The sequence below is a fragment of the Pseudonaja textilis genome, chromosome 2, assembly GCF_049901715.1.
Source record: "Pseudonaja textilis isolate UNSWEBS1 chromosome 2, rPseTex1.2, whole genome shotgun sequence".
NCBI lineage: Eukaryota > Metazoa > Chordata > Lepidosauria > Squamata > Elapidae > Pseudonaja > Pseudonaja textilis.
In genome coordinates this window covers 139,526,804-139,539,088 of record NC_141991.1, presented here as the reverse complement: position 1 = coordinate 139,539,088, position 12,285 = coordinate 139,526,804, and the positions used below count along the sequence as shown (strand labels likewise).

At 44.5% G+C, this 12,285-nt stretch overlaps 1 protein-coding gene across 3 annotated transcripts in view; it reads right to left on the bottom strand.

The window, feature by feature from the left end:
- PDE1B (phosphodiesterase 1B) overlaps positions 1 to 12,285 on the bottom strand; it is a 152,505-nt gene that overhangs the window by 74,723 nt on the left and 65,497 nt on the right. The gene's annotated exons all lie outside the window — the stretch shown is intronic.

Here is a 12,285-nt window from a genome sequence, read left to right as displayed (position 1 = left end):
TGGGGGCTGACATTTCACATTCATCTTTGAAAGATCTAGAACAAGAACAAGAAAATACCTTATTGCACCTGGAATGTCTACGGAGATTCTCAAACATCCAGGTCACGGTTGTCCCAAAAGTGCTTTTCAAAAGACAACTGGACATTCACCTTTTTTTTTCCTTGAAGACATTTTGCTTCTCGTCCAAGAAGCTTCTTCAGTCCTTACTTAATGGTGGGAAATAAATTGGCACTTCTTCTTCAAGGGGGAAAAAAACCCCTAGCCAATGACCAGATGCCTGCAAAAAAATACAAATCCTTCTATTTTCCACCATTAAATCAAAACCGAAGAAGCTTCTTGGATGAGAAGTGAGATGTCTTCAAAGAAAAAAACAAAGAAAGTCCAAATGTCTTTTGAAAAGCACCTTTGGGTGCACTTGGAATGGTTACTCATAAAACCTCCATTGCTTCTTAGAGGCAGCCCTATATAAATCAAGTGTAAATAGGAGCTGGGGATTCTCAGTCATCCAAAGATCCTTTTCAGGAACTTTCTTGTTTTTTTTTCCTTTTGAAGATTTTTTGCTTCTCATCCAAGAAGCCCCTTCGTCTTCCTCTTGCACGAGAAGCAAAACATCTTCCAAAGAAAACACAAGTCCACTTGCCTCCTGAAAAAGCACCGTTGGGACATCCCCATTACTGCCAATCCAAATCTAACTGAGAACAAGAGAAAAAAAATTGGGGGGGCTGATCTCCCAATAAAATGCAGAAGGATTTGTTTTATATCAAAAGTTAATGGTTTAAAGGAGCAATTCTGAGACCCATCCTAACAATCCTGATATTAGGCCATACTCAACGCAACAAATACCTCTTTTCTAACCGATGGTAATACTCAAGTCAATCTCTTTCCCTTTGTTGTTATTGCTGCTTCTGGCCTAGAGAGGTGGATGGTAAATCACATCCACAGTTGTTCAAAAACGAACAACTCTGGTAATATTAATTACCAGATCTGCTGTGGTTTTCATTGGAGTTTTGAATCCTCTCTCACTAAAACAAATTGTGCTACTCAATGTTCAGCGTTTTATTGCCACATTTCAATGGTGCGATTTGGAGAGTACCTCGGTGCAAATTAAAAAAAAAAAAGGAATGTGGATACATGTGTTCTATAGTCTGGCTACCCTGTTTTAGGAGAGGCACCCCGACGGCTCTTAACAAGCAGATTTAGCCATGAAGTTCCAGAAAAAGAAGTCTGAAAAGAACTTCCAAGTATTGATATTGTAGTCAAGTGCCAATTTTGACTGAAAAGGTCTATAATACAGACGGCCACGTGGATTGGCTGCCTGGGTCTGCTGGAGACAGATAACAGGCAGAAGCTATGGAGTTGTTCTCCTGTTCAGCCAAGTGGGAATTTGCAATAGCACAGTAGTGCTGGCACAGCCACGCCATGTCAATCAATCCTTTGTGGGCGGGCTTCCCAAGAGACAATGCTGGGCCATGGGAGCTTCTGTCTCAAAATGACTTGGAAGAGGATGCTGAAACAGGGCTTCCTAGTGATTAGATCCATTTTCAAAGGGCTTGTTCTTAGCCAGATAAGAATTTTATGCAGTGATAAAAACAAAGATGCACCAAAGAGAAGTGGCAGCACAAGGGTCCATCTGCATAGGAATCTGTGGAGCCCAGCACTAAAAGATAGCAGGATCCAAGCAAGCGTTTTCAAAGAGACTCTGAGCAAAAGTATTGAGCTTGTGCTCAGGATCTGTACATGAGAGGAATAGGGGGAAAAAAACCTCCTTTCAAAGGCAGCTATCTTTCACCCCCAACACTGACCTATCTACGGATAGTCCTCACTTAACAATGGCAATTGGAACCCGAATTTCCATCATTATCTGATACAGTCATAAAAGGTGATGTCACGTGACCATGTTGCTCAGCAATTGAAATTCCAGTGCTTCCGGTTGCTGTCGTTAAGTGAATCCACTGCAGGTTGTTAAGCGGAGATGTCATCACAAGTCCTTAAGCAAAGATGTCATGTGGCTACTGTTTGCAACCTCCCACCAGTTTCCCCCATTAATTTGGCTTGTAGAACACTGCTGAAGAATGGTGATCACCTGACCCCAGGATACTGTGATAGACATATAGTTACTATGTCTATGGAGATTCTCAGTCATCTAGGTCGTGGTTGTGCCCAAAGTGCTTTTTCACACAGTAACTGGACTTCCTTGTTTTTTTCTTTTGAAGACATTTCGCTTCTCATCCAAGAAGCTTCTTCAGCTCTGACTGGATGGTGGGGAATGGAAGGATTTATACTCCTTGCAGACAGCTGGTCATTTGCATTCTTTTAGAGAGTTGTTCAGGCCACTTGGAGGTTTATCTGTGTCCTCAAGAGTCATCCAGGTAGTGCAAATGGATGTGGAGCCTTCTCGGAACTGCTGAAAGGACTGTGTTGTGGAGCTGTGCTTTCTGCAGAATGTTTTTCTCTCCCCTGTGTTCCTTCACTGCCGAACACAAGCCACAGGTTGATGGGGATGAGTCTGTATTGTCTCCATCTCCAGTATTATGTTTTATTTTTTATCCGTTATATTATGTTGTTCAATACCCAGAGCCTCTCTTTGAGGGAGATGGGCGGTTTAGAAATAGGCAAGGTAAATAAGTAAGTAGAAGGACCAGTTGCAAGTACCACTTGTTCAGCATCATCATAACAGATAACAGATTAACAGAGTTGGAAGGGACCTTGGTAGGTCATCTAGTCCAGGGGTCGCCAAACTTTTGGACCTCAGGGACCACCAAACTCATAATTTTAGATCCCAGGGACCACTAACTGGTTCTGTGGGTGTGGTCTAATTTGTGGGTGTGGCTTGGTGGTCATGTGACTGGCTGGGCATGGCTTGTATGTAAATATTATAAATACACTGCTCAAAAAAATAAAGAGAACACAAAAATAAGACATCCTAGATCTGAATGAATGAAATATTCTTATTAAATACTTCGTTCATTACATAGCTGAATGTGCTGACAACAAGATCACACAAAAATTATCAATGGAAATCAAATTTAGCAACCCATGGAGGTTTAGATTTGGAGTTACACTCAAAATTAAAGTGGAAAAAAACACTACAGGCTGATCCAACTTTGATGTAAGGTCCTTAAAACAAGTCAAAATGAGGCTCAGTCGTGTGTGTGGCCTCCACGTGCCTGTATGACCCCCCTACAATGCCTGGGTGTGCTCCTGATGAGGTGGCGGATGGTCTCCTGAGGAATCTCCTCCCACAACTGGACTAAAGCATCCCCCAACTCCTGGACAGTCTGTGGTGCAACGTGGCATTGGTGGATGGAGCGAGACTTGATGTCCCAGATGTGCTCAGTTGGATTCCAGTCTGGGGAACTGACGGGCCAGTCCATAGCATCAATGCCTTTGTCTTGCAGGAACTGCTGACACACTCCAGCCACATGAGGTCTAGCATTGTCTCGCATTAGGAGGAACCCAGGGCCAACCGCACCAGCATATGGTCTCACAAGGGGTCTGAGGATCTCATCTCGGTACCTAATGGCAGTCAGGCTACCTCTGGCGAGCACATAGAGGGGTGTGCAGCCCCCTAAAGAAATGCCACCCCACACCATTACTGGCCCACTGCCAAACCGGTCATGCTGGAGGATGTTGCAGGCAGCAGAACTTTCTCCAGACCCTGTCACATCTGTCACATGTGCTCAGTGTGAACCTGCTTTCTTCTGTGAAGAGCAAAGGGCGCCAGTGGCGAATGTGCCAATCTTGGTGTTCTCTGGCAAATGCAAAACATCCTGCACGGTGTTGGGCTGTAAGCACAGCCCCCACCTGTGGATGTTGGGCCCTCATACCACCCTCATGGAGTCTGTTTCTGACCATTTGAGCAGCCACATTCACATTTGTGGCCCACTGGAGGTCATTTTGCAGGGCTCTGGCAGTGCTCCTCCTGTCCCTCCTTGCACAAAGGTGGAGGTAGTGGTCCTGATGCTGGGTTGTTGCCCTCCTACAGCCTCCTCCACATCTCCTGATGTACTGATGTATAGCACCTCCATGCTCTGGACACTATGCTGACAACACAGCAAACCTTTTTGCCACAGCTCGCATTGATGTGCCATCCTGGATAAGCTGCACTACCTGAGCCACTTGTGTGGGTTGTAGACTCTGTCTCATGCTACCACTAGAGTGAAAGCACTGCCAGCATTCAAAAGTGACCAAACCATCAGCAGAAAGCATAGGAACTGAGAAGTGGTCTGTGGTCACCACCTGCAGAACCACTCCTTTATTGGGGATGTCTTGCTAACGGCCTATGCTTTCTACCTGTTGTCTATTCCATGTGCACAACAGCATGTGAAATTGATTGTCAATCAGTGTTGCTACCTAAGTGGACAGTTTGATTTCACAGAAGTATGATTGACTTGGAGTTACATTGTGTTGTTTAAGTGTTCCCTTTATTTTTTTGAGCAGTGCATTTATATAAATATTGAATTTTTTATAGAAAAGAGCAACTTTTACCCAAAATCAGGCAAAGCAGGCAGGCAGATTGAGCTGCTCACAAAATCACAGATTCATTCAGAAATCTATCTATCTGCCATTGGCTAGCTCAGTCTGTCACATAAATTTTGCTTGCAAGCAAACTCATAAAATTTGCTAGCAAACAAACTCCCAAAATCAACTCACAACACACCATGTATGTAAATATTTTTTTTTAAATAAAAAAAGCAATTTTTACCCATAATCAGGCAAAGCAGGCAGATTGACTTGCTCACAGAATCATTCAATGATCTACCTATCTGCCATCGGCTAGCTCAGTCTCTCAAATTTGCTTGCCATGAGTCTGCACTGAATTTGCTTGCAAGCAAACCTTCAGTCCTAAGGGAAGCAGAGCCAAAGATCTAAAGACAAGCTAGAAAGCAAGAAATCGAACCATTTTCTGCTTCCTAGCTAATCTAAATCTCCTGGCACAGCAGAACAGATGATGGTCGGAAAAATGAAAAATAGCAATTTTAGCCGGGTAAGGAGTGAGTAGGCGCGAGCGTTCCTGCGGGCCATGTGGGCGGCGCAGCCTTGTGTTTCTATGCAGCCTGCATTAATTGCTTTGGGAGATTTCTCTGCAGCCCACCACAATTTTCTCAAGGCCCACCAGGCCGGTTGGTGACCGCTGATCTAGTCTAACCCCCCATTCAAGAAGGAGACCCTACACCATTTCTGACAAACGGCAGTCCAATCTCTTCTTGAAAGCCTCCAGTGATGAAGCTCCCACAACTTCCAAAGGCAAGCGGTTGATTGTTCTGTCAGAAAATTTCCCCATATTTCTGGGTTGAATCTCTCCTTGATCAGCTTCCCCCCATTATTCCTTGTCTGGCCTTCGGGTGCCTTGGAAAATAGCTCGAGCTCTTCCTCTCTGTGGCAGCCCTTCAAATACTGGAACACTGTTATCATGTCTCTCCTGGTCCTTCTCTTCACTAGACTAGCCAAGCCCAGTTCAAAGAGATCCCTGAAGGACTGCTTGCTAAGGGCCATCTGTACTGATCTCCATTCCTGGCCTCATCTCAAGTAGGGATGTGAACACTGAGTCCTGACAAAACAAGAGGTAGAAGACAAGAGGCAGGACAAGCTGAGCTACAGGAGACAGCACTGAACCTCTTCTACCTCCCCAATGTCAAATCCCCAGCATTTCTGAGGTAGCATTACCAGATGCATGGCCCTTTTGCCTTTCTATGCTTGCAGCTTACCACATCCTCCTAAAAGGCCAAGCTGAGAGGAAGCCCATCCTTGTGGGGAAACCTGAACAAACACCGCCAGTTCCTATTCACAATCATAAAAAAATCCCCACCAGATCACTGATGGATTATGAATTCTGTGAAGAATATGGAAAGCCCCTTTGTAGTTTTTTTTTTTCTTCTATTTTTTTTTCCCTTGCACTTTTTGCTTTCTTTTTGCAAGCTTTCTTTTCCGTACTTTATATTAGTTTTGGATTTTAATCTTCTTTAATCTTTTAAGCTTATAAAAGTTTTAATAAAAATGATAACAATGTAAGAACGCTGCCCTCCTCCACGTAAAATCGTAAAAAAAAATATTAAAAATGAAACCACTAGTTTGCAAGAACCAGACCAGACTGGGTAGATTTTAAGTAGCCCTCCAACATGCCCTCCAAATTACACACTGTATAATTGCAATCTAATTTGTAGCAACACTTCTGGAAAAAGCAGATGAAACTGGACTCTGTGAAAATCGTAACCGGAGTTGCAATTTTACTTAGCGATTGCTTTGTTTAAGAACCGAGTTGCTGCTCCCAACTGTGGTCACAAAACAAGGAGTGGAGGGTAAAGGTTGCATAGATTACAGTATAAGAATGAGAGGACAACGCAGACCTGCAATTTCTCACCAGCACTCACCACTATACTCTATGGCAGAGATCCCTAACCTTGGCATCCCGGAGCAGGGAAAGGGGGAAATAGAATAGAATAACAGAGTTGTAAGGGACCTTGGAGGTCTTCTAGTCCAACCCCCTTGCTCAGGCAGGAAACCCTATACCATTTCAGACAAATGGTTGTCCAATCTCTTCTTTAAAAACTTCCAGTTTTGGAGCATTCACAACGTCTGGACCAGTGGTGGTATTCAAAAGCTTTTACTACCGGTAATGTGGGCGTGGCTTGGTGGGCGTGGCCACGTGACTGGGTGGGTGTGGCTTTTTCTTGCAGCCCCACCCATTTTGGGAGCTTCTTAGCCACAGAGGAGCCTCGGGGGGGCGTTTCTGCTCCCCTAAGGCTCCTCTGGGGCTCAGGAAGAAAAGGAACAGAGCATGGAAGGAGCATGCAGCACCCCTCCAAGCTCCATTTTGGGAGATTCCTAGCCTCAGAGACGCTTCTGGGGGGGGGCATTTTTGCTCCCCCAAGGCTCCTCTGGGGCTTGGGCAAAAAATGGAGGGGGGGGGTTGAGCTCCTCCCTCCATTTTTTGCCTTCCTGGGCCTCAGCAAGGGGAATCCCGGCACAGCTGATCTTATCTACAGCTGATTATCGGGAGGGGGGTGGGAAGAAAGAAATACCTTAGGCGAACATCAGACAAGGGGGCGGGGTGAGTGAGCATCGGGCGGGAGGGCGACCGGGTGAGGGGCATGGCCAGCCAGAACTTACTACCAGTTCGGCGACTCGCACCAAATTCTTGCTACCGGTTCGCCCGATCCATTGCGAACCGGCTGAATACCACCACTGGTCTGGAGGCAAGTTGTTCTGCTGATTAATTGTTCTAACGGTCAGGAAATTCCTCCTTAGTTCTAAGTTGCTTCTCTTCTTCATTAGTTTCCATCCACTGCTTCTTGTCCTGCCTTCAGGTGCTTTGGAGTATAGCTTGACTCCCTCCTCCCTCCCTCCCTCTTGAGCCCCTGAGATATTGGAAGACTGCCATCATGTCAGTGGCATATTAACCATTAAGCAGACTAAGCATGCGCTGTTGAGAATATGGCTTTGTTTGTGCAGTATGTACTAAGGAGGGAGGCACCAAGATTTGTCAGTGTTTAGGGCACCAGTTAGCCTTAATCCGCCACTGCCCCTAGTCCTTTTTTTCATTAAACTACATACACTCAATTCCTGCAACCGTTCTTTATATGTTTTAGCCTCCAGTCCCCTAATCCTCTTTGTTGCTCTTCTCTGCACCCTTTCTAGAGTCTCAACATCTTTTTTACATCATGGCAACCAGAACTGGATGCAGTATTCCAAGTGTGGCATTATAAAGTGGTATGAACACTTCACATGATCTTGATTCTCCTCCTCTGTTAATGCAGCCTAGACCTGTGTTGGCTTTTCTGGCAGGTGCAGCACACTGATGGCTCTTATTTAAGTTATTGTCCACCAGGACACCAAATTCCTTCTCACAGTTACTACTATTAGGTGAGGTTATCACCGTATCGGTGCATTTCATTTTTCTTGCCTAAATGTAGAACCTTAGTTTTTTCAACATAGAATTCCATTTTGTTAGATAGCACCCAACGTTCAAGTCTGTCAAGATCCTTCTGAATCTTAAGCCTACCTTCTGGAGGAAAGAGGGGATGACTTTGTGGGATGGGCAAGCACATGTGTACATGCATGCACACGCAACAAGCCCAAGTACCTGTGATGTTCGTGGTGATATGCGAGTGGGGCCATGTACGCGTATAGTGGCACATGCACCAAGCAGCCCCTCATTAGCCTGCAGACCGGTAGTGGTGATTAGCCCAGTAGTGGGTCCTGGACCCTAGGTTGGGGACTCCTGCTCTATGGTAAGGCACCCTGGGAACTGTAGTTCAACCAATCTAGAAAATGTGGATTAGCTCTCTCCGCCCTCCAAGGAACAGCTATTGTCAATAGTACTCTACTCTATCAGAAACCTGCCTAGTTGTATAATGAGAACTGCAACAATCTCGAAGAACTTTTAGACCAGCTGGCAGAGAGATTTGTGCCTCTACCTAACTCATTTCACACCACAAACACTTCATACCCATAACGGGGGCTGTAATGTTTACAAAAGCACAGGGAAGTGTTAAATGCAAGCCTGAGTGAGGTGGCCTGGGGCAGTGTTACTGTTGAACGCACACAAATGCTTTCCTATGAATGAAAACACAGAACAAGCAGCCCTTTTGATTTTGGGAGCTGCGTGGTTAATGTTTGGCCCAACGAGAGGGACAAGAAACACAGACAGAAGACTATTTGGTAGAAGAGGACCCAACCCTCTTTCCTACAGTTTGTCCTTCATTCAGGTGCATAGCAAAACAGGTGGAAATGTCAGGGAGATGACTCAGAAGGGTCTAAAGGCTTAGATTGATATGCAGGTGACTTTCCCTGCCCAGGATCACGAGGCAACTACAGTTACCTCATATAACCTGAGCCAGAGGAAAAATACATGTATTCTTGAAGACTTGTGGAGGGGAACCTTGGGTCCGGTCTTATTTCTTGTGACATGCTTGTCTTCTGAACTATTGACTCTGGCCTACTTGCCACTGAATCATGGTTAATCATAGTTGAATACCTGGCTAAGCCACAAACATGCTAAGCCACAAAGCATGGCTTATAAACTGGATTCACACAATCTGCTATCCTGAAATTAAGCAAATCACGTTAGGGCCTAGTCGGATGATGTGTGAACCAGGTCTCTGGCTACCTATTCCGGTTCTGCGATTCCAGAATGAGGTTCCTCTCTCCAGCCTTTACCATTGGACTTGCAAAAAACAAAACAAAAAAGATGGGGTAGGGGAGATCTTGCCAAAACAAAAGAAATCAAGCTATGGAATTCTGTATCTGCAAAGAGCAGCCGACTTTAAAACAGAGAGGCCAGTTAATTGCACAAAGGGAGATTTCTGACCACGGCTATAAATGAGAGCAATTACTGAGGGCGCTGCTGTTGAGAAACCTAACACAGGCTGGCCATTCAGAAAATAAATAAAAAACGATGGATCCCAGTGGCTGAATCACTTAAATCGGTCTCCTTCAGCAGCCAGCATCTTCTCTGGCAGCAAAAAAGGAGGAGATAGTTCTTTTTTTAAAAAAAAAATCAATAGCAGCGTTATTATTTAATTTAAATTACAAACAAGAACTATGGTGGACCATTGCTGGCATCAGCAATGAGGTTGGTCTGGGCGTGAATTAAGTGGATAGATGAACAAGACAGCAGAGAAGTAAGCCTAGAGAGAAAATGCCATGAGCTGATGATGCACCGTTCCTTAAGAGGCGGCCAGGTTTGCACGCCAATTTGTTAGAGTTAACTTGTAGTGGCTTTTGACATTATATTGGCAGCCATTTCCAGGATTAAAAGAAAAAAGAACAAGGAAAACCTGTCCGGTCTTCGATCCAAGTACCAACCACAGCCTGCTTAGCTTTTCTAGTTCTACCAAGGTTGGGGAGGGTGCTGCCATTGCCAAGTACATAATGCAGCCCGTTTAGAAGATGGAAGATCAGCTGGGTGTTATAATATTCCATTCTGATCTCCTAAGAGGCTATAAGTACAATGCATAAATTAACAGAAATCAAAGCAGCACCAAATAAAGTCTCCCAAAACATTCCAGCCGACTAGACTTAGAGCTCCTAAAGGGTTACCTTTTTCCATATATGTCCTGTCCCCCAAATGGGAAGTAGTTCCAGTTCAGGACTCTAGCCCAGTCCTCATGCCTTTCCTTCTGCAGGAAATGGGAAATGTTTGTCAGAAATGCTGCTTCTTGTTTGCTCTCCATTAGGCAATTGAGCTGCAGCTGCTGGGTGTTCACCGAGGCTGCTAATATGGTTGGCTTGTTCATTTAATTGGTTTTATGCCACTAGTGATTTTAAATATAATTGCAGGGCACTACAGGCAGCAATCTCATTTGTGCGGTGTATATTGTTGAAATCAGAAATTAAACTAGAAAGACCGCAGATTCCTAGGCACAGGTGAGAGAGAAATATCGTACATAGGTGTAAAAACAACCGTAGATGCCTAAAGATACTGTTTCCATGGTACAGGGACAAGGGAGGGGGGGGCTCCACATGCCAAGTCATTTTGTGATCTGGTTTGGCTTAGCTAGGGCTCCAGGAACTGAACTGCAAAAAGTATGGGCAAACACTAGATGGCAGCAAAGGGAATAAGGGAACTCTTTCCACTTTGCTGCCATCTCTTGGTCATTGGGAGTTTTGCAATATGGATCTGGTAGCCATAAACTTAGTACAAGGTGTTCGGATTATCAGACAAAATATGTGACTTCGTGTACTGTGGGAAGCCAATTGTATTTGGCAAAGTGTGCTTAAACAGCATGGCATGTATGTAGAACCCAGCCAATCAGGCATTGGGTCACCTTTTGTCTTGCTATATGTGAGGAGTTACATGAAAGCTAAATAGCCACAAAATGAGAGGGAAACCTTCACTCAGATGTTGTTGGAAGTACAGCTCTTATCGCCCCAATGTGGTCTTGCTAGTGAGGGTTGATGAAATTTGAATCCAGTAAGCTTTAGAGAGGGACAGTTCTCCCACAGACCATGACTGCAGCATCAAAGCCAGCATGCAAGAGCAACGAAGAAATATCTGGATTAACACTCATTCCCAGCTTTCTAAATCATGTTTCTAGACAGTGTGAATGTCCAAATAATCTCCTGGTTTATTCCAAGAAAGTTTCAACGTTCCTGAAAACTGTTCTGCAGCTCCCTTTATGACCAACTGAATGCATACTGAATTATGTATTCAGTACTCATCTTTCCTGCAAGCTTACAGCTGATTGCAGGCTTAATGGGTTTATAATAGAATGACATCAGGGAAACTGATCCAATTAACAGAGAAAACAAGCATGCTTTTGTTTGAGCTTTTGAAACCTTGGAGTTTCTTCCTATGTGCCATGCTGCCTCTTGTTTCACACCTCAGTCTCCTTCAATAACGAAGGAACAGGTGCATTCAGACCAGACCAATATGCTTGTATCAGAAAACAAAAATAACACCAAGATCATTAGCCATGATATCATCACTTTCTGGGCACAGTGCTCAATCCATTTTGGAATCTGCACCTTTTAACCTGCCTGCTCAGGTGGATGGAGATCTTCTGCAAATCTCTGTTACATTCCAGTCCCAAAAGCTAATTCTGGGACTAAGTTTCAAAGCTCTTTCCATTGTTTTTCTTCATCACTTCAACCAAGGTCGTCTGAACGCCCAAAACTCTAGCTAATGTTGGGGAAAAAATTCCCTTACATTGTAATTAGAACTTCAGCAGAAACAGTGAATCTCTTTAGCTGAGACAACAATGCTGATTGCCTACCATAGTTCCTGGCAATTCACACTCCCACCTCTCTCACACACATACCTGACAACAATATTCTAAGGATGGGCATCAGTCAAGGTCAAGGAGCTAGTCTAGTGAATTCAGGGGACAACTAGTTGGGAATGGCCATTAATCAAGCAAGCACAGGGGGGCTTTGTTGCAAAACACCACTGTTTAGGCATGGATCTATGGGGGAGGGGGGGAGGGAGGGAGGGAGGGAGGAAGGAGGGAGGAAGGAAGGAAGGAAGGAAGGAAGGAAGGAAGGAAGGATGGATTTCACTTGGTGTACTGGCTAAGCAGAGTGGCTAGACATGAACTATTTCTCCCAATCTGAGCATTTTCAGAACTGTAAATTTCTACTCCCAGAATTCCCAGCTACCCTGGTCATTGATGAGAATTCTGAAGTCCACAACACATCTAGAATGAAGCTTGGTAGGGCTGTATCGGTGGTAAAAAAAATTCCATACAACCACTAGATGGTAGCAAAGAGAAAAAAGAACATATTCTTTGCACCATCTAGCAATATAGTTATCTAGATTTCTGCAGCCTTAGATACAACAGGATA